The 23,526-nt window shown below is 39.4% G+C and overlaps 1 protein-coding gene and 1 pseudogene across 1 annotated transcript in view; one reads left to right on the top strand and one right to left on the bottom strand.

Moving 5' to 3' along the window:
- Positions 1 to 23,526, bottom strand: part of KCNB2 (potassium voltage-gated channel subfamily B member 2) — a 400,644-nt gene that overhangs the window by 301,734 nt on the left and 75,384 nt on the right. The window lies entirely within an intron of this gene.
- LOC105724902 (HAUS augmin-like complex subunit 1) lies at positions 18,562 to 19,392 on the top strand (annotated as a pseudogene).

Here is a 23,526-nt window from a genome sequence, read left to right as displayed (position 1 = left end):
TTAGTAAAGTTTAATTGACAAAGGCTTGAGTCAACACTAATAGAGGACTAATAGATTAAAGGACAATTTCTGATGCTTAAAACAAACATCATTAGAGGGTTGTATCTTTGGTTGACCTCCCACCAAGAGGGCTGTCCAACTCAAAGGTTAGTTTTAAGACTACACGAGTAAACAAGCTAGCTAGGTAAACTACTCACATTCTTTTGTATTTGTGCCTTAATCTCTCTAGCTTCTGCAAAGAGATTCTGGGTGCCTTCAGCCAACAACTATAAAAAAAACCCTTAGACCTTCCAAAAGGGTTTGAGACTATATTCTATAACTTTCTCTACTATTTTTCCTTTAATATTTTGCCATCACCCTGAGTGAATTCCCAAAGTCAGTGTCCTAAGTGGAAATAGCTTCTGGGATTAAAGAGTGAAAAGGTTTAACTTCATGGTAGTTGCCCAATCTTTTGTGAGTTTCCATAGAGCCACAGGGGGAACTTTAGAGTGCTCACTCTAGTTTCACTGTAACATGAAAGATAAAAATAAAGAGAATATAGAAGAAAAGGCCAGAAGAATAGCTCCTGACCCATTTCAAAGGTCACAGGATCTTAAGTGATCCCTTACAGAGTTCTGAATGGTGGAGACTGGACTCTATGATAGGGGAAAAAGGGATAATTCTAACAGTGAATGAATGGAAGCGCTAAGTGTTAATTGCTTTCCATTCATTTTATCACTTAATATTTACAATAATAGGAGATTGGCATTATTATTATCCCATTTTGCAGATAAGAGCACAAAGGCTAAGCGGGCCACAGTCTCAGAGTTGGTGAGAGGAGGAACAAGGAAACACTGACCAATGGCCCGTGAGTCTTTGCCTTTTTAACTTAGTTCTTATTCCACAACTTGTTCATTTCTTTTTTCCTCCCTCTCAACCACCTTCAAATCTGGTCTTCCAGTAGGCTTCTCAGCACCTATTCTGTGTCACATATTCTCCTATGAGACTGTGTAATTCCTCAGTGGCATGTCTTTAGTGACCTGTAGTTTAGTGAACAGTCTTTTAGTCAAGTGCATAGCTATGCAAGTCATCTGTTCAATGTGATTTGCATGGAAGGGAGATGAGAGAAGAAGGACTTGCAGGGTTCTGCCAAGGCTTCTAAGAATTAGCTTTTAAAGAAGTGTGTGTGTGGGAGAGAGGCTATAATAGTGACGGTGGGGCATATCTTCTCTGCATGAGCATCACTGGCAGTGCTGCTTACATTTCCTCATTCTATATCCTCTCTGCTCCCTCCCATCTCCCAGCCCACACACGGGCTTCCTGATTCATTAGTAGAGTTCATCTGATGGAAAAGGATGAAATTAGACTGGATAGATTGATAGCTCCAATTTCCCTACCAAAAAAGATCTATTCACAGAGATGAAGGAAAACACTTTATAAAAGCAATGAACTAAACTGTGAAATCTCCTAGTACAACTTGCTAAGCAGAAACAGATTAACTTTCCTGACCAGGCCACTGTAAAATACAGAGTTTTTTTTTAGGGTAGAACTGTTTTTTTGTGGTCTGGTTTAATCTAGTAACACGACTAAATACTGACCACACAGTGCAGTAAACTATCGCATCCTCATATATTTTGGTTATTGTTAGCAGAAACTGAGTCAAAGGTGTAAGACGATAATGTGGCAGGGGGGGCTTTAGCCTCCAAAATCTCTATGAAGCATGCAAAATCATCTAGCAAGCATAGTATTGTAATACAAACTATCTGCTTGCTTGGCAAATTCACACTCAAGGCAAAAGCCTCAAAAGCTCTCTCCCCTTTCAACTCAATATTGTCCAGGAGCCTCTTCTTTTTTTTTTTTTTTTTTTTGAGACGGAGTTTCGCTCTTGTTACCCAGGCTGGAGTGCAATGGCGCGATCTCGGCTCACCGCAACCTCCGCCTCCTGGGTTCAGGCAATTCTCCTGCCTCAGCCTCCTGAGTAGCTGGGATTACAGGCACGCGCCACCATGCCCAGCTAATTTTTTTGTATTAGTAGAGACGGGGTTTCACCATGTTGACCAGGATGGTCTCGATCTCTTGACCTCGTGATCCACCCGCCTCGGCCCCCCAAAGTGCTGGGATTACAGGCTTGAGCCACCGCGCCCGGCCCAGGAGCCTCTTCTATAACAAAACTGTGGGGCTGCCTCTGATTTGGGGAGCAGATATTTCAAGACTGGAAAACAGTGATCAGTCTTATGGCATGTTGGTGGCAGAAATGGGCCAATACCTGATTTTTAGGGCTCTATGTTTTTCTTCTCATTTGATGACTTTGCTCCTGACTTTGAACTAAAACTAAGATCTGATCTATAATTTGAACTGTCATGACAAAAATTGTTCTAAGAGACCAAGAGATTTGACTTGATGTAGAGAAGAGAAAACACTGTAGTTACAAACAGCACTTTTGTGGGAGTCAAAGAAAACTAGGCTATAGCATTGCCTCTGCTTCTTTGTAGCTGTGTGACCTTGGGTAAGTTACTAAACCTCTCTGAGCCACATATTTCCAACATGCAGTGTAACAGCGATCATAATACTATCTACCATAATATTGCCTGAGTGTGCTGAGGACTGATAAGATAAAGTAAAAAGCACTCAATAAATGTCACTGTCAGGACTATAACCTAATCTAATCAAAATGAAAGGATTAGTGCTAAATAGAGGATAATTGTATCCCTTCCATAATTCATAATGGATACTTGTCTCTAAATAGATTTCTAATTTACATAAAAATCTAGTTTGCTTGCTATCAGTTAATTTAATACCTTTTAGGAGAACATATTTGCTATAATAAGTAGGACTTCAACCATCTATCCCTGAGGGATGATTTATTGCTGGACTCTGTCACATAAACTGTTCTTTTAGCTTAACTAAAACCATGGGAGATAGGTATTATAGTCCCTGTTTTACAAAGAATTTTGGAAACACTGTGATAAACCTAAATCTATGAAAAAGTCAGAATTTGAACCCATGTCTTCTGATTTCCTTTGTTACCTCAGGTTCTCTGAGCATCTGAATAAGGGCTAACCTTCCTGGCACACTTATAAATGCCATGCACTGTAGTAACCACTTCAGATCTGTAAACTTATTTAATCTCATGATAACCCTATGAAGTACAATACTACTCTTTCCAATATGTAGATGAGGAAACTGAGGCACAAGGGAATAAAATTTTTCCAGTGACACAACAAGTAGGTAGTAGGGCAGGTATCAGAAATCAGACCGATTCTTTCTAAAGCCTGCACTATTTACCACCATGCCACAGAGCAGACACAGATAAGACACTTTCTGTCAGGCCAAAGGCAGCCGGGAGTTGTTATACTTTGAATTCTTTGTTGACACAGATGCTTTACCTTCTCTTCTTTATATGCCACACCCCAAATAAAGTTTCTGCATCCTTCTTCCTAAACACTACAGTGCATTTACCAGCATTTGCAGGGAACTTCCATCTTATGAAAACAGCAAGTGGCTGCTCCTGACAATACTAGAGGTGAGGACATAAAACTGAAGCTTAGAAACATTTCCCTCTAAACTGCAGTGCAATCTCAGCAGCAGAGACAGGGCACTCTTCATTGACACTGGGCTTCGTATTCCCAGGCAGAATTACATGGAATTCCTTTGGGGACTTTCCTGTCAACCAGGCAAACTCAGCGGAGTGACAGGATGACAGATCCCTGAGGAGATAATTCCTCCATTTTCATGATAACCAAGCGTAATCTTGGTGATCCAGAATCTCATACAAATTGAATTATATTGTTTTAGTAGCACTCCTAAATTCTTTGATCTTGGAAGGTGAAAGACATGGTGTCAGCCTCTGGGGTGTTGCCTCTGTCTACCTTCATTCAGGATTTGCAGCTGACTGCAGAAAGGGGAAGAGGAAACCTTTTCAGATCCAGCCTTGCCAGTAGACACAGAATCAGGACCACTGACAGGCTTCCCTCCCCAGGAATGCCCAGCCTTCACCCCAAGCTTCTAGCATCACAGAGCATTACCGAGAAACTAGTTCTTCCCTGAAATCTGAAAGTGGAGCCTGCACTACACATTCAGAGCACACCTGCCGGCAGTTACACAAATGCTAAAATTTCACATTCATACTTCCTGGACCCACTCCCAATATGATAAAAGCTAGCACATCTCCAGGCTTTCCAAAGAATTCTAGGGGGCTTAAATGAGATGCAGAGGAGGGAATGAAGGAATAAAATATTTTAGTTTAGGCCCTAAATGTCTCCCTATCAACACAAATAATTAAACCACATTGTCTCATTTTCCAACTATACTTAAGATATTTTAAAGAAATTATCTTCTTATGCTAATCTTGTCATCAAGAGCCTATTTGAACCCAAATTTTCACTTTAAATTACATTATTCTCTTTAATGAGGTTTGAGTTGATTAGAACTAATGGCATCTTCATGGTTATTCTTCTCATGCTGAGGAAATGCAGCATCCTTAAAGTTATACTTAAATCCTAATACCAAGAAAGGAAAGGAAAGCTGAGCTCTTTGGCTTTGCCAGTAATATGAACATATTTAACCTAGAAATCATAATTAGTAAAAAAAAAATAACCCTTTGGGAAGAAATTGATCCATTATGTTTATAGTCTAAATTCCTACCACTCAAAGTGTGTCCCACAGACTTGCAGAGGTTGCATCATCTGGGAAGTGGTTAGAAATATGAAGTTTCAGGCCTCATCCGAGACCCAGATAATTAGAATGTGAATGTTAAGATCTCAGGTGATTCATGAGCATGTTAGTGTTTGTGAAGTCCTGGTCTGCACTCTGAGGGCCTCTGTGCCAGGATCATTGTCAGTGAACAAAAAGATTAGTTCCCCATCACTATTTCCCCTTCCACTTTGCTGGAATTTCTCTTTAATTATTAGGTATCTAGCATTTCCAAAATGCAACTACGATTCAGCCTGAACTTCCGAAATGCTTCAAGTTTTCTTACATTTGGATCAAATGTAAGGAATTCTTCTAAACCTGGACATCAACCTGATTTAGATGGGTAACCAGAAATACTATAATACACAGCAAGGTGACAATTTACCTATAATTTGAACAGTCATGAAAATGGATGTATTCTAAACTTGAAAGTGGCAAGTGTTCCAGTCTGACTCCCTGGCTTTTGCCTTTTAGAGAAATAAACTGGGTGACCAAGATTCACACAGACCTTTTTTTTATGCCTGTAGCTTAAGGCTAAGCTGGTTGTACACTGCCCAACTCTACCAGGCCACGTTTATATCACAGTTGATGTATGCAGTGGTTTTCTAACACAGCTCTGTGAAATAACTAAGTATAAATGCTTTGAGCTGTGGTGGCGGGTTCCATTTATTTGTGTTACATGGGAATAACATGGTGATACACCCATGAAAAATTAACTTGAAATGTCAACTTTGCAAGAGAAAGAAACTATCAAAGGGTAGTCTCTCTGGGGGCTCCCAAATTGGAAAAGCAAATGCAGTCTCTAGGGCCAAGAGCTGATCCCTCAGAGTCTTCCAGGAGAAAACAGAGATGGAGACACTCGGGTTAGGAACACAGGACCCAGAGAAGGTGTGCCAGACAGAATGGCTTCTGAAAGACTGCCATGCCGTAATTCCTGGTATCTGAGTATGTTAAGTTACATGGTGAATGGCACTTTGCAGCTGTAGTTAAGGTTATGTACCTTAAAATGGGGAGATTATCCTGGATTATCCAAAAGAAACCAATTTAATCACATGAGCCCTTAAAAGGAGAGATTGTTCTCCAGCTAGAGGCAGAAAAAATCATGAGAAGGTCTGAAGCATGAGAAGGGTTTGACATGCCCTTTGCAGCTTGAAAATGGAGGGGGCAATGGGAACAGGAGTCATGTAGCCTTAAGATAGGCTCCCACCGAGTGCCAGCCAGGAAGCAGGGACCACTACCCTCCTTCAGATTGTTGGCAGAAATCAGATCCTCTTTCTGCCAATAACCTGAAAGAGCACAAAAGCAGATTATTTGCAGAGCTTACAGAAAGAAATGTAGCCTGCTGCCATCTTGACTTCACTCTGTGAGACCTGGAACAGAGGAGCCAGTCAAGCCCACAGGACTTCTAGCCTGGAAAACTCTGAGATAGAAAATTTGTGGTGTTTCAAGCTGCAAAATTTGTGGTAATTTGCTTTAGCAGCAATAGAAAACTAATACAGAAAGGATTAAATACAATCCCAGTGGATTCAATGGAACTAAATTATTTCAAGATGAAAGTTATATGTGGAGTGTATGTTTAACAAATAGACATAAAATGCCGCCATATTGGGTGGGGATTGGAGGTGGCAATGACCACACACCTTTGATGCCAGCAGTTACTTTTGTCGATGGAATATTAAGCATGTTCATTAACAGCGTTGGTTCTGTTTTCTAATTAAATGCTCATTAATTAGCTGTGTGATTCTTCTGATAGTAACAGAACACGCAGAATCATGACGATGCTTTAATTTATGACTGAAGACACTCCCCTCATGGCACGAAGGTCGGCAGCCTCATGCCTACCTGCTTCAGTGACTGGGCTGTGCCATGCTGGAGCAGCAGCAATTAGTTGTGAGTGAGGTATAGTTAACAAAATTAGCATCCTAAAACAGGGGTTAGTAAACTTGACCTGTAAATGGCCAGAGAGTAAATAGTTTAGGTTTCGCAGACAAAAGGTCTGTTTTGCAACTCCGCAACTCTGCCTGTGTAGTGTGAAAGCAGCCATAGACAATATACATATAAATGAGTGTGGCTGTGTGCCAATAAAACTTTATTGACAACACTGAAATTTGGATTTTATATAATTTTCACTTCATGAAATATTATTCATCTTTTGATTTTTGAGACAGGGTCTCCCTTCATCTCTCAGGCTGGAGTGCAGTGGTATGTACACAGCTCACTGCAGCCTTGACCTGTTGGGCTCGTGTGATCCTCCCACCTCAGCCTCTCAAGTAGCGGGGAATACAGGTGCATGTGATCACATCCAATTAATTAAAGGAAAAACAAATCTTAAACATGGGCATCTTGCCACATTGCCCAAGTTGGTCTTGAACTCCTGGCCTCAAGCAATCCTCCTGTCTCAGCCTTCCAAAGTGTTGAGATTACAAGCATAAGCCACCATGCCCGGCCCACCAAACCCTTTAAAAATGTAAAAACTATTCTAGGCTTGCAGACCTTATGGAAAAAGGCAGTGGGCCGAGTTGGCTGAGCCCTGTCCTAAAATTAATGCTGCATTTGAACAAAGAGCATAAGGCTGAAGACCAAGTCCTTAAGACATTCTGAGTAATATGGAAATCTACTCAGTAAGAATACCTGTTTTTCAAAAGGAATGAAATATTTACTTGTTAGAACTCCACCTAGACAAAGAACATTTTACCTATTGATATTAGTGTGTGACAATTTAACAATTTAATTGCAATACTGTCATGGGTTGAATTGTGTTCACCCAAATAAGAGATGTTGAAGTCTTAACCCCTGTACCTGAGAATGTGACCTCATTTGGAAATACGGTCTTTACCAATGTAATCGAGCTAAAATGAGGTCATTAGAGTGTGCCCTAATCCAATATGACTGATGTCCTTATACAAAAAGGGAAACTTGGACACAGAAATGCAAACAGCAGGAACACCTTGTGAAGATGAAGACAGAGCTGGAGTGATGCTGCAGAAGCCAAGGAATGTTAAGGATTGCCAGCAAAACACCAGAAGCTAGGAGAGAGGCATAAACAGATTTCTCCCTTACAGCCCGCAAAAGGAACCAACCCTCCCAACACCTTGATCTAGGGCTTCTTGCCTCCAGAATTGCAAGGCAATAAATTTCTGCTGTTTAAGCCACTTAGTTTGTGGTACAGTAGTCTCCTCTCATCTGTGGTTTCACTTTGATCAACATGCACCAAATACGAAAATAAAATATAGATTGTACTAAACGTATAAGATTAAAGACCTTGGGATTGGGAGTAGAATGGAAGAAAAAAGAAACAAAATTTGTGGTTTAAGAACTTCCTGACCTGTCACATCTATCCATCTGTATCAATAATTATGTGAATTTCATTAAGTATTCTGAAAAAGAAGAGAGATTTGCTTGAAGACTAAATTTCTATAACCATGGTAACTGGTAGTATGTTGGTAAAGGTGTAAAAATCAGCTCATGGTGATGGTTGCCAATTTCTATAGTGTAAATACCACCATAGCTAATTTCAAGCTACCAACATTATTTCACTGAATGCTTAGTAGGAAAGAGATGTACATGATAATTTTGCACTAGCTGGTGTGAGTCAATTCCAGCATACAATTGGCTATAACGGTAATATCCTGCACAATTGTGTGCTTGACACACAACCATGCTTCAAATAAGTCAGCTTGCTATAGGAGTAAGGCAAGATGGCATCTTGATATTGGCTATGATTTTAAAGTTTCTAGACACTGTGATGGCTTTTACTAGCTGTGCAACGTTGAAAAATGTGACTTCATCTCTCTAGGCTCAGTTTCCTAACCTGTGTGTTTACTGAATTAATATCCAAATCACTACAAACTAGAGGAGGGCATTGACTCTGCCTCATGCTCACTGTTACAGGATAAGTGCCTAGCACAGAGCCTGGCTTAGGAGGCTCTTAGAGGGGCCATCTGATATTCTTGCCTGTCCAGAACCCATTCTCCTTCTAGTGACAGCACCTCAAATTTTCCTTGAGAAACTGCTATCTTCTTTTCTCAATTCATGTGATCCAAGTGAAACGATTCCTTCTTTGGCTCCAAACTGAGCATGTGAATCAGGTGTAGCCAATCAGAGCATCACATTTCCCCAGCTACACCAGCCATCATGACTAGCCCAGGGCTCGTTGTTATTATTATTATTTTGGAAATTCTGGAAGAGAAGTTTGTTTTCCATTGGGATAGTGTGTAAAACAAAGATAGAATGAGAGAACAGATTGTTAAATGTGGAGTTTCTAGAAGGTATGAACTCCCATAAGGGGCGAGCTTACCTGACTGATAGAAGTGGAGTTGGGATTAACTTCAGGTGACATCAGTGCCTCTCAGTAAGGAGTTACCAGCCACTGTGGGAGCTATTTCTCCTGCTACTGGGACTCTTCCCATTGTTAACACTGAATCTTCTCTTGAGCATTTCTTTGAGAATGAGTTCAATTTATTTTTCAGAAGTCATGGATTTCTTACCAAGACTTAACCATACCTGGTTTTCCTCTACATCAAGACTATTGTGTGACATGAACACTTCAAATGTCTTCTTTTTTTGTCTGTGGTGTCACTGTCTTGCATTCACTTCCTGACAATTGGTCTGACACTCCTCAGTTATATTATCATTTATTTACTGCATAAACTGTAAGTATGTTATATTTGTAGCTCTCATAAATTCTGGGGCTGCACATAGCTCAAAAAGCACAGATATACTTCTGAAGATTTGAAGTGGAGGAAGGGAGGCATGCAGGACTTTAGAAAGGTAAGAAGAGAGAGCTGGCATGGTTACCGGGCCAAGGCCTTAACCTCAGAGTAAGGCTCTCACTTGGACGTTATTCAACAGCAGATGTGTACAGGGAGGAGGGCTAGGCCTGTTCCCAAATGTTGATCCTAAGAGAAATCCACCAACTCCCAATATTAGCTAGATGTAAGGATGAAATGGGGCATGCACAGGCAAGAACCTCACTATCTGGAAGCTTCCTTCCCAAGGCACTGGAGCAACACGTATTTATCAGCATGAGTTCTCCTGAGATACCAACCTTAATAAAGAATGAAGTGGGCATAATTCCTTGGGGCTATCCTCTAGAAATTCTCCTAAAAAGTGTTATTTTAGTGCATGGTTAGCTCTTTATTCTTGGGAAAAATCTGCTAACCTGCTAAACCACTGTGTAAAGAAGTACTTCAGGTAATTACCAGCTACCCTTTCAAGTGCATGACACACACACACACCCCCTAATGGGGAAAATCTACACAATAAGGGACAATAAAGTCAGTTCTGCAATAAAGTTACACACGTACACGCGCATTCCTAAAAATCACTGGGCTATGCAAAATCTATAAAAAAATCCCACAGGACTCGTCAGAAAAATGGGACCCTCAAAAACTTCATCAGTGATTGGGTGCAGTGGCTCACACCTGTAATCCCAGCACTTTGAGAAGCCAAGGAGGGTGGATCACATGAGGCCAGGAGTTCAAGAGCAGCCTGGGTAACATGGTGAAACTCTGTCTCTACTAAAAATACAAAAATTAGCCGGGTTTGGTGGTGGCGCATGCCTGTGGTCCCAGCTACTTGGAAGACTGTGGCAGGAGAATCACTTGAACCTGGGAGGCAGAGGTTGCAGTGAGCCGAGATTGTGCCACTGCACTCTAGCCTGGGCAACAGAGCAAGACTCTGTCTCAAAAAAAAAAAAAAAACCAAAATACTTAATCAGGGAAACATTTTTTTTTAACCTGATAAAAATAACACAGTTTTACACATGCTAAATGGTTAAGAAATATACAAATCCTATAATAATACTATATTTTATCTTGAAAAAGAACTGGAGTTTGCCTGCAGAAGTGAGTATCAAAAGGCTGTAGTTTGTTAAGTCATTGTGAAGTATGGAAGGAAGGCTATCTGAAGTCAGAAGGAAAGTTCTAATACCAGATGTAGATGGGTGTGGCTCAGAACACATGGTGAGCAGAGGTAGCTTGCAGATGTTTGAGGTGTGAGCTTGTATGTAATCTGCACATTCCTATACAGCTCTGTTTAGCTGGATGCAGTTTTCTGCATTCACCTAGTATTATCATGGATAAAAATGATGCATAAGAAAACAAGACATTTTCATTATGCTCAAATTGTTCTCTAATATATCAAAATGTATTGGGACAATTTCCAATTTTCAAAATAAATACAGAGCAGAACTGATGGTACCTTGCTTTTGGACCATATACTTTCTATTGTTCTAGGTTAGACACAAGGTTGTCAATGATAGAAAATGTGATTAGTTATACAGAAAATCAAATTTGAGACCACCAGAAAGTGTTTTTAATATCTCTGGTAGCCATTAGGGTAAATCCCTTCTGCTTTTTTCTTTACTCCTAGTGAACTCCTTCTCTAAAGAAGATTCAGCATCTGCAATCCTCAAGTTTTTGCATCCTCTTCTCCATAAAAGTCTGCTTTCATGAAAGAGTGAAGGGTTGTTATAAAGAACAAATGAAAGAACATGGCATCTGGCACTGTGCTTGTCACATTAACAGGAAGTGCCACACATAGTGATCAAGGGCACCAGTTCTGCAATCAGACTGCACGAATTAAAATTGTGACCCCAACATTTTCTCATTGTTGGATTTTGCATATGTATCTTGGGCTCTCTAAGGTTTAGTCTCTTCTATTCAATGGGGACATAATCCTTTTAAGAAAATAAAATTAAAAACATATCAAAGTGCTCTGCACAATGTCTAGACAGAACTAGCGCTCGATATGTATTATTAATAACCAGAACTGCAATTCAACAAGAGCTAGCTCTATGAACGCCTTCTATACACCACAATAGAAATGTTAGAGTCATTTAACTGCATGCAACACAGTGTACATATAAGCTGCCCAAATATATTCTGAATGTGATTGATTACATATTAATTCCAAGAAAACATTTAAATTTATTCCATAGAATGTGGCCTTATTAGCTTTGCTGTTTCTCAAATACAGTATAGGCTCCTGGTCCCCTAAGTGACTGTCAGCTCAAACTTGCTGGATATTGGGCCTGGGGTGTACTGTGGCCTGTGTGCCTGGGCATTCCGGGGCTGCTTATAAAGCCAGGTAGCTTGTGTGGAAATTCAGGCCCTTCTTAGCTCTCCTGTCTGAACACCAGCACTAACGTACATGCTTTTCATAAATGTGACTTCGATCTTCTGAAAATACTGAATGAATTCTAGGTTTTCTTTTAGACAATAGTTTTTCTATGGAAATCGAATCACTAGGCTGATTTTGAAATTGCTTTTCTTATTTTGGTGACTTTTGGCAGTTATGTATTTAAGCTTTTTGTATCTTTTTTTTTTTTAAATAGTATCATATAACTGCATTATCATGGGACTGCAGAGTTCTGATTCTAAAGCTAGAGCCCATGGAGAACTCGTGTTCTGTAGCTGACAACCTCTGTCCTCCATTCTTTCCTTTAATAATATCACCTGGTAAGTCAGTGCTGAGATATGTTCAGCATTATTTTTCCTCCTTTGGACCAGAAAAGAAATGCTCATTTTGCTGGGTAAAGTAGCTCATGCCTGCAATCCCAGCACTTTAAGAGGCCAAGGCAGGAAGATCACTTGAGCCCAAGAGTTCAAGACCAGACTGGGCAACAAAGTGAGACCCTGTCTCTACAAAAAATACAAAACTTAGCCAGGCATGGTCACACAAGCCTGTAGTCTCAGCTACTTAGGAGGCTGAGGTGGGAGGATCACTTGAGTCCAGGAGGTCAAGGCTGCAGTGAGCTATGATTGTGCCACTGCACTCTGGCCTGGATGATAGAATAAGACTCTGTCTCATAAAATAATAAAAATAAAAAATAAATATTTTAAGCAAATTTTTCTTTCCTATTTTGGGACCACTGAGGTTTTTACTTTGAAATTATAGTTGAGATGAATTAAAGCTTCTAAAATATCTATTTTTTAGATTTACTGAAATATGAGCTCCTCAGAACAGGGACTTGGTTTTGTTCACTGCTCCGTTTCCAATTTCTCAACGTGTATCTGGAATACTAAGGGTACCTGCATTCGTTTCCCGTTTCTATATAACAAATTACCACAAACTCAGTGACTTAAAACAACAGAGGCCTAGCATCTTACGGCGTCTGTGGGTCAGGAGTGTCCAGACACAGCTTGATCGGGTCTCCTGCTAGTGTCTGACCAGGCTACTGGAAAAGTGTCGGTTGGCTGGTGCTGAGCTTGACGGGGAAAGAATCTGCTTTTATTGGCAGAATTCAGTTCCTAATGGATGTCATCTTGAGGGCTTCTATTTCTCATTAGCTGTTGGCTGGAGGCTTCCCTCAGCCCTAAGAGGCCACCTTAGCTCCTTGCTAGGTGGGTTCCCAACATGGGCAGCCCAACGTGACAGCTTGCATCTTCAAAGCCAGCAAGGAGAGGCTCCAGCAAGACGCGCAATGCGGTGTTATGTGATGTAACCAAGTACATCCCATTGCCTCTGCTCAACTCTGTTGTTTATAAGCAAGTCGTAGACCCCATCCACATTTGAACACCAGGAAGTGGGTGTCATTGGGACTGCCATATGAATCTGCCCATTGCAATGCACAATATGATGTGCTGACTGAACGAATGCAGAATCACAGTATCTTGTTAGTTTAAGCACATAGGGTTAATCTACATTTTGAGTCCATTATTTCATTATAATTAGCAGATTTGCCATTCCTTCTTTAATGAAAAAGAAAGCCACACCTCTGAGCAAAAACCATTTGTTAAAAGCCATCTCAGGCTTATAAAGAAGGTTTGAGAGACATAACAGTGCACCACAGAATCAGAATGTTTTCTTTTTTGTTGTTGAAAAAGTGCTTCCCTAAGCACAAAGTGTTGACATCCTGTGGTAGGGTAAAATCTGTCAGGGAAAAGGCACTTAATATGTGCTGCTTCTTTGAGGCTGTCTTCCCAGTTTTCTGAACATATAGTTAATTGGAGAAGTTTTCTACCTGAACTATCCAATTCCATATGCTTTGACTGAGACACCAGTACAGGAAGCCAAGCATGCATTAGGCGGAATCAAGATATTTAAGAACTTAGCATGTATTTGTAAAATAGCTTATGTTTAAGTATTTAACTAATATGAAGATTATAGAGACTTGATTAATTTAAACAGAAGAGCAGAGTGAGTAGAAAAAAGAGGAGGCATGGCTTCTAATTCTGTCTCTAGTAACGATTTGTAGATAAGCTACCTACCGGCGTAAGCACTCTTAACTAATGAACATATGCTTATGCACTGATCAGGAAGCTCTTGAGCAACTGGGGGTCCGTGAAAGGAAGGGGTGATCATGAGGGAACTAAGAAAGCTGAAGCCAGAAAGAACGTTTGTGCCAATGACAGTCTGTCTTTGGCGCCACCCTCAGTGGGTCAGATGCTTCACAACTGTGATTTGGGGCACCTAACTTCTTTATGAATCCATCTTCTCATGTATTAAATAAGGAGAGTAAAGGACCTACCTGCAGTGGTTGCCATGATAATTAATTAAGCTAATAGAGTTGAACCATTTTTAATATAGCCAGGAGATAAATATTAACCGTAAGATTTAGTATTATTTATTTAAGAAAAACAGATTTAAACCAACAATTTAGTATCTAACCAATATGAATCCAAATACCTTCTTTCATAAAAACATAAGAAATAGAAAAAAGAGTTTGTAAATTCAGTCAGACATTTTTGAAGAGGCCCTATTCATAATACTAATATACCGTTTCCAAGAGCCATTTTCTTCCAAGAGCCATTTCCAATCTAACCCTGAAATACAGGTTCCATGTTCTGACACGTGACAAATGAGTTATCTTTTTAATTTGGTCAAGGCCTCCTGTGTGCTGGGAGCCTGGTTCCTCTAAACTAGTTCACAAGGTCATCACTCATATTTTCCCCTGATATCCTATCAACCTTTCTTCTATTTGTAAAAACTTTTCCAATTCTTTATTGTCTCTGAAATATGTCCAGATGGCTTGGGTTCCAGAGTCCTCTATCAGAACAACCAGAAACTGCAGATCACAGCCTTCGCTTTCCTGCCTCTTCCATCTCCACCCACTGTGTTTCAACAAGTGACACCTGATTTTCTTCCCCACTCCGTCCTTGGAGCTGCTTCCTTGGGCCCAGATGTATCTCCCTCTGCTTATCTCCAGCCCTCCTCTTCAAAGCTAGAGTTGAGTCTCTGTAATCCTGGAATCAAAACAACTCCAGAAGGGCAAATTGTGAGAAATGCCCTTAAACTGTGACAGGCATCTCTACTATTTAAGTTGGTAGAAGGAATTTATTTGCTTCCTCCAGCTCTGGGGATAACTTTCACCCAATCAATACAGCCAGAGAAAGCTAACCTCACATTGATTGACTCTGGCTGACTGGAACAGAACAGAAATCTTTACAACAAAAATGCTGCAATGAAATGGCAGCATGATTAACACCCAGTCAATAAAGACACACAAAAAATGATATTTGTAAACCTCCAGTTTCCTCCTTCTTATCGTATTCTAATTTTTGTAAAATCAGAATTTGGGGCCCACTCCCTTGTCTTATAGATGGAGAAATTCAAGCTCAGGTAGATGGCGTCTTGAATAAACTCACATGATGAGTTCTAGTCAAAGCTGGAACAGATCCCAAACAGAAGCACTGGTGTCTGGGGGCTCTCAGAGCTTTACTACGGGACTTTCTTACAGGGAACTAAGATGCGTGGAGCACTTTAGAAGATAGTGGCCCAAGACAGACCCACTTCAAACCAAATTCTGGTGAATACGGGTTATGTTTTAGTTAACACTGCTATATAGACCAGAACAATTAAACAATAAGCTATCTTAAGAGATTCTTACATAATCCTTATGACATAAACCGTAGACTTTCAAAGAAGTTGCACAGTAGGGTTTAATTATCTAGATTATTCACATTTCTCTTTATTCCTTTTTTTAAATTTGCCTAAAGTATTCAGATTAATAAATTAACCATTTTGGAAGCTTGATACAGAAAAAGGACTTTCATCTCCGTCTCACTGTGCATCTGTAGGAAGATGTTTATTCCATCAAGGTTGATCATGATATTCACATCACATTATTTCAGCTGTTCTTCATTATGGCAGATTATGTTAATAACATGTTTGAATGTTACCTATTATTGGAAGGTCAAGAAATGCTCCAGTTAGTCTCGATATTCTTGGATTACAGTGAAAGACTGTGTAGACATTATTCAGAAGACTAGTTACAGAGGTGTAGGGCTTTTCTTCTTCTGAAATCACCTGCATACCACTTACAATGTCTATAACACTGAAACTATGCAAACATTTTGATTCCTATTTTGCAGAACAAAACAAAGCCCTAAGAAAAGTCAAACACTGTTTATTTTTGGTGTATAATCCATAAGGATTAGATTGATATCTTATTTATCAATTTGTCCCCAACATTTCCCAGAGGGCTTGGTAATGTCATAGCTACTCATGAAATATGCACTAATTGACAAAGTGATTTTTAAAAAATCGATTATAGATATTCCAAACTTATATTTTAAAAGGCAAACTGTTAACTATAAATAATTTGTCTAAGGGTCTAGTAGAGCAGGCAAAATACCATGAAAGAGGGAAATGTTGCCTATGCTTGAGGTTACATGAACACTATGAACACTTACTAGGTGTATGAAAACCAGCTTCCAACACTAAACTGGGAGACAACTTTTCAAAATCAGTTTCAAAGATGGTGAAATCATGCCACAGATTTAATAAGATCCTTATTTTATTTGTGTAATTAATAGAAAATTTTAGTCTAAATTTTATTAAAACTGTGGTGTGAATGCCAGATTATTTCTGTAAAAACAAAACGACTGCTAATTAAAATGAGTGTAGGCTCAAGGGGGTGGATATCCTATTCTCCATGATGTGACTATCACACACTGCATGCCTGTATCCAAACATATCATGTGCCCTATAACTATATACACCTACTATGCACCCACAAATATTAAAAAAATTATAAATCAGCAATAAATAAAAACAAGTGCATGGAAATGTTCAAGTCAAGTGATGTCATTACTATGGTATAAAAAAACAAAACTAACTTTCTGAGAAGCAAGAGAAAGAACCATTAGCTGAACTGATGATGGTATCGGGTTATACTTCATTCCATCTTTCAAGTTTTTGGAGAAAACGGATCTGGAAGCTGGGATCTGAACTGGGGATTTGATCCTGCTGGGGTTCTTGACTGCCACATCCTCCACATATACCACCAGATGGCAGAAGCTTTTTGCTATGTATGGGAAATTGTTACTAATATGTTGGGATTGAATCATTTGGAACAAATAAAAATATACAGGTCAGAAAGGGTTAAGAGATGAACTGTACATATTTTAGCGGGACTGTTTTAAAAATGCATTCCTGTAAGTTTGTGGTCTTTTCTTGTATCAAAAGGAAGACTCAAATAAACAGAATTACTTTTATATTAATATTTCCTGTTCTGGAAGATTCACGAACCAGGTGGTCAGGTTTCACAGAAAAAGAAAAAAGTCTCAGGAAGACAAAAGTCCAGAGACCACATTCAGTTGGGTCTAAGGGCCTAAAATGTAATCCAATGAATTAATGTGTCTAAAATGTAGTATTGACTGGGCGCGGTGGCTCATGCCTGTAATCCTAGCATTTTGGGAGGCTGAGGCGGGTGGATCACCTGAGGTCAGGAGTTGGAGACCAGCCTGGCCAACATGGTGAAACCCCATCTCTACTAAAAATACAAAAATTAGCCGATGGGGTCGTGGGTGCCTTTAATCCCATTTACTTGGGAGTCTGAGGCAGGAGAATTGCTTGAACCCAGGAGGCAGAGGTTGCAGTGAACTGAGGTCGCACCATTGCACTCCAGCCTGGGCAACAAGAGTGAAACTTTAACTCGAAAAGATGAAATAAAATAAAATATAGTACTGGAAGGCCTTCCAACCTTGGATAACAATGCTGCTAAAGGGAAATGCTTCAGTTAGAAAGGGTCAGTGGGCTTTATCACAGACAAACTTCAGCAAGCACTGAAATGTCTCCCTCTACTGCACATGTTAGTTCATTTGAATCCTTTAGTTCCAGTAATTTAAGATCCATTAACTCGCTCTAGATAGCACTAAGTGATATGGTTGATCTGGCAGAAGAGGGACTCGGGTTTGAATCAGCATGTGCTATAAAACGGCCTCTTTGGGAGGTGTCTTTGCAGTAGATTCTGAAGAAACAATGATCAAGTTCTCTGGCAGAATATCTAAACCGCCTGTTAGATTTCTGTCTTGCTTGGCAACACTGTATTTTAACTGTTTCGCAGTAGGGTAACCAGATAAAGCAGTGCTACGTAATAGAAACAGACTAATTTCTTTGGCAGAGGTATTTTTAAAAGTAGATATAAACAGGTGAAAGTAATTTAAATAATATATTTTATTCACGACAGTATATTCAAAATATTATTTTAGCACAAAGTATAAGAATTCATAAATTAATTATTTCCTCTTTTGTTCTAAGTCTTCAAAACAAATTTGCTGTGTATTTCTCACTTAACAGCACATCTTAATTCAGACTAGCTACATTTGAAGAGTCCAGTAGTAAACATATTGGATAGCACAGCTCTAAGGCATCAATACCTCCAATGAATAATTAAGTCCTTTAATAAATCATTATCAACCAAATGGTTCTGAAACTTATTTTACTGTTGCAGTTTTGAAGATTATTTTGTTGCCTGAAGCTAAATGACCGAGTCTGTATACCGCGAAATATTGAACAACTCTTTTTTTGTGGATGATGAGATTTAGATTAAATAAAATTTGAAGATAATAAAATAATATTCTTGAAACGGAAATTAATAAATAAGGGGCTTGCAGAGCACTTCTACCATAAGGAGTTCCATGTGAAGTGGCAGGAGTGGCAGCTATGGAGCCCCAGGAGGAGAAAGAGGTGCAGGTTGCTGTGTGATTAAAAAAATGGAGATCATCCCATTTCACAGTATGAGGTGAACCTGTGAACCAGAGATTTTACATCACCTTTTAGAATGCAACAAGGTCCAGGACAGGGATGTTTACCTGGTAATACATGACATGAAACAAAAAACAAGTGAATATGAATCAGAAGCCAGGCCTCTTCAATACCTTCTCATGAAGAGTGTGAATTTTTCCCCTGCCAATCTCTCCAGCACTGGTTTCAGGTATCTGTATGCTTTGGTTGACAGCGCATGGCCCTTGAAACAAAAGATAACTCACCAGCTAGGGTTTATCCCTGAAGTGAGTAATTTGACATTTGATCTTTTTCAAATGAAATCCCAAACTGAAGAAATCAAGATTGAATGGGAAAGTCTTGGAAAAAAATCTAACCACGACTTTAGTATTAGAAAAATGTCTATATGAGGATCTCAAGAAAGTAGAGTGGCAACTGTCTTTGGACAGGGCCAAAGTTGACATTCATCTTCAGAGCAGAGATCTTCTAAAAGTGAAGTCAGAAGAGTTCAGATTTGGAATCAAAGCTGCAGAGGAGCAACTTTCAGCCAGAGGCATGGATGCTTCTCTGTTTCATCAGTCCCTAGTAGCGGTATCAGAGAAACTGACAGAGTTAAAATGACAGACCATACCTTTGAAGAAAAAAATGGAATTCTATTTAGATTTAATGCTGAATCCATCTCATGCTCATGTGAAAATTGAAGAAGCAAAGAGTGAATTAGGTAACACCGAAGCTGAACTTACAAAGAAAGTAGACACAATAGAACTGTGACCAGAGTCACATAAACATCATTTTCCTCAAAAAAGTAAATAGAACTTTACAGACTTATTTTTTCCTCTTGGAATTGCTTAATAATGTAATTTCTGTGTTTTTAGAAGAGATGATAATGTCATAATTGATCAAATCACGGTTTCTTGTTGTATATAGCAGTTTTTGTGTCCAAATATACAATTTTCATATTAAAAAGCCTTTTCTCTGAAAAAAAAATGAGTAACTAAAATTCCTTCACTAGTATTCTATCTCAATATCAACTGCAAAATAATAAAAATTTATGTTTATTAAAATCTTGTAGTTTTATCAACTAGTTGGATAGATGACAACACAGCAACACTATTTTTAAACTAATAGTGTGAACTAATGAGCAAGAAAAGGAAGGAGAGTTTCTCTGATTCTAAGGGTACAATACCTCAAAAAACAATTTGGGGGCACTATTTGGTTTTAATCTTGAACCTACTTCTCTGTTTTTAGTTCCTACAGAAACCTGAATCATTTGATATGTTAGTTCTTTGGAATTTTTTTTTTAATACACATGTGTAGCTTGCAAGGATTATGAGCTAATATCAGTCTACACTGCCATCTCACCGGGTATTTTTAGTTTCCCCACCATACAGATGCAGGAGAAACAGCAGTGTGTGTAGGTACCAAGGTGAGTGGGAGGCTGTGCAGCACCAGCAACCGCATAATGAAAGACTCCAGATGTCACTGCCGAAGCTCCATGCTGTCAGCCCTGAAGCCATTCCACCACATAGTTATATCCCTTGCTAAAGAGCTTCAGACACTGCTTAGATAATATTATGGTGTGTGTTTTCTAAAATAGGTTGTAGACAGCACTTGCCAAAATTTGCTCTATTTTTAATTGGTTGTTTATTTCTTTGGGGACGGTCTGGGAAAACCACTAGATGGAGAGTTTACAAGTGAGGGGAAGGCATGCGACCTGAATGACTAAGACAAACAGGGTCAATTCCAAGTAGCAGTGAAATAGTGACTGAATAATTAAGGGTCTATTGTAAAAATGTCCACTAATCAAGAGAGCTGTAGTCTACTGTCAATTTTTTGCATTTCTGTGATGCTAGCCTATACTGACAAAACGCACTGGTTTCTGCTCCACGTTGAATAGGTGAGGACCTTCAGGGCATGGAAGTTGATCCTGCCATTCAAAGATGAGAGTTCTTGAAGACTCTCTGGAGTAGGATGGAGGAGGCAGTACAATCTGATTTGGGCACCAAAGCCCTGCCTTTCTAAAACAATGTTCTCTTGCCTCCATCCCAAATCCTGTCCTTGCCTACCTTCCTCTTCTCTCTGCAACATACATCACTGACTACCTTTGTTTTGGAATTGGAAATAAGAGTGTTTTCTTCCAAAATACTGCTCAGACACTGGGCAGGAATCTTCATGTTGGAAAGATGGGAGGATTAGAGCAAAATTATTATACAGGTTGCAGGCAGAAAGTGACATAAGGATACCTCCTAGCTAAGAAAAGTGGAGGGAAGAGAGGGAAAGGAAAGAACACAGACCATTTCCCCCTGACCCTGGCCTCATAGATGCATCTGTGACCCTTAATTATTCAGTCACTATTTCACTGCTACTTGGAAGTGGCCCGCATAAATCACAATTGAGCAGACACCTGGCTCAAGGTGTGAAGCCACACAGTGTTACAAGAGAGACAGGAATTGTAGAAGCCATTTAGTTAAGGAATGTGTAAGAGCTGTGAGATCCATTTAAGCCTCTCTGTTCTTCCTCCATCAGATTTCAGTAATTGGCAAAGTACAGAACACAGAGCCCTGGGAAAACTGTGCCTATTATGTTAATTCCTCTTCTTAATATATGCGGTAAATATTTATTAATTTTCTCCCTGTGCTCCAGTTATAGCTTCAGGTCCTAGAAAGAGCAATAATCTAGATAGGCAAAAGTCTTTGCTCTGATCACCTTTGCATTCTATGGGAACCGGAAGACAGCAAACAAATGCATACACAGATAAGAAAATATCAGACAGTGCTACATAAAACAAAGTGATTGAAAATTCAGGCAGTGCTTTGAAAATGAAGCCAAAAAATGTGATAGAGTTGAAAGGGTTTCCTTTGTATGGGGTAGTTTGATGAACCCTTAGAACCACATTTAATATATGAACTGAGACCTGAATGAAAAAAGAAAAAAGCCTAAGAGCTAGAGAATTTTACACAGGCTGAGATGTGCCTGACTTCGGTGATTTAAAACTTTCATAAACATTGGAATAAAAAAAGCCTGGTAAAACTGACTCTTAACAATCATGAGGTTATTATATGTGGCATTGCTTTGTTGTGAGCTTCCACTCCCCATAAGCATGCCACCTGCACAATCAAAATCCATATTGATTTTAAGATTACAGCTATAGTTCCACTGCAGATCTAATTTTATAGCTATTCTAAGTGGAAGCTTGAATGAGCAAGAAATAGAAGCTGACAATTCGGAAAGGCCCTCTACTTAATTTCAACAAAATGCGCAAATTCAAAAGGAATCCTTTAACTTAAAACCTAAGAGAGAAAGGGTGACATGATTGAGAACCTTAAATGCCTGAATCTCTTCATGTACTGCAGAAAAGCTTTTTTCCCTTGTCAATAGGTAGCCTTAGGTTTCATTAATTGAGGATAGTTAAAAATTGAGATAATCCTGTACAGGGCATCCAGCATTTCAAAAACAATAAATTTATTTTCTGCTCAACTTAAACTTATCTTTTGTTCACTAACTTAAAAAGCTTACCAAAGCAAATTATAATACCTTCAGCCATGAGCTTAAAGACTACTGAGAATAAATCTGTTGACCTTATCTGAGTTTCTTCCTTCTTCTATTCATTTCATTCACTCACCTTAAAAAAACTGTGCCTCATTTGGGCAAAGAAAAGCCAAGTTATAGGTTTATAAACTCTTTTTTAATACTTTTTTGCCCTATTCAACTTTTTATAAACTTTCCAAATTTTAGAGTACAGGAGTAAATCAAAGTTTCCAGCCTGTAATATACAATTTTCCACGTTATTATTTCTGAGTAATCCCCCAAAACACACCCATTCCCAGTAGTCTGGCCTCTTATGAGGAAGAACAGCATTTTTAAAAATGTGGCCCAAGGGAATCAACCAGCTTTAACCAATCACCCATATGTTTGTTTAAAATGCAGATTCCAGTCTCCACCACGGGCCAAATAAACTAGAAACTTAAGGGGTGAAGCCCTGAAATCTGTATTTTAAACCAGTACCCTAGGGAAATCTTGCACAACTGAGAAGTCAAACTACAGAGGATTAAAGCAAGCTTTTGCTTCATCCTGGGCCTTGTATGCCCCTCGGTGTGTGATTTCAGAGCCATGCAGTGGTCGGTATTAAGCAGAACCACAGGTTACCAAGCGCTTTCACACACAACATCATATTTCATTCCGATAACTACCCTGTGAGAGGCAGACAGGTCTGTGATTTTCATTTTGCAGATAAGGGAACTGAGATTCAGAGAAAACAAATGATGTAATTATTACAAATGATGTAATCCACTGTATGTAATTAGTAAAAGGTAGACTTGGGGCTAGTTTCAGGTCTAAGGAGCGCCATGCTACCATTTTCTGGACTGGCCTTCTTTTCCTATCTACTGCAAATGTGGAGTCCAGGGGCCTGCTCAGGCAGTGGGTGTTATGTGGAGAGGTTTGGTCTCTTCTTGTGGTGTGGACTGATGCTGCTTCCTTAGCCATTTCTATCACCTGCTCATAGGGTACTGCCTGCCAGGGACAATACATAGCCTCTGCTTCTTTGATATTTTTGATCCCTCGAAAGTATTTCAGCATTTAGCCACCTAGCTCACATGGGCCACTGTGTGGTCATATGTAAGTTATCATATCTCTGAGTCTCCAAGGAAACCATATCTCCTCTGAACTTTTCTGTCAGGATGGAGTAGGGACAGAAAGTTATTTATGAAATGAAATAAGATGTTTTCAGAAAGGACAGAACCAACAGAAGGGAGACAAAGACTTTGAGTACCTAGTTACAAGATGACAGATTTAAAGAAGCATCCTGAAGCAACTCTCATTAGAAAAGTCCTATAAGAGCAGGCGCCCTTATAAACACCTACTCTTCAGCATAGAGAAAAAGAGCAATTGTGTCCATTAACTACA

This window comes from Aotus nancymaae, unplaced genomic scaffold, assembly GCF_030222135.1.
Source record: "Aotus nancymaae isolate 86718 unplaced genomic scaffold, 86718_ANA_hifiasm-v0.15.2.pri h1tg000036l, whole genome shotgun sequence".
In the NCBI taxonomy this organism is placed as follows: Eukaryota; Metazoa; Chordata; class Mammalia; order Primates; family Aotidae; genus Aotus; species Aotus nancymaae.
The sequence above is the reverse complement of the archived record's forward strand: the minus strand, read 5'-3'. Positions and strand labels throughout refer to the sequence as shown.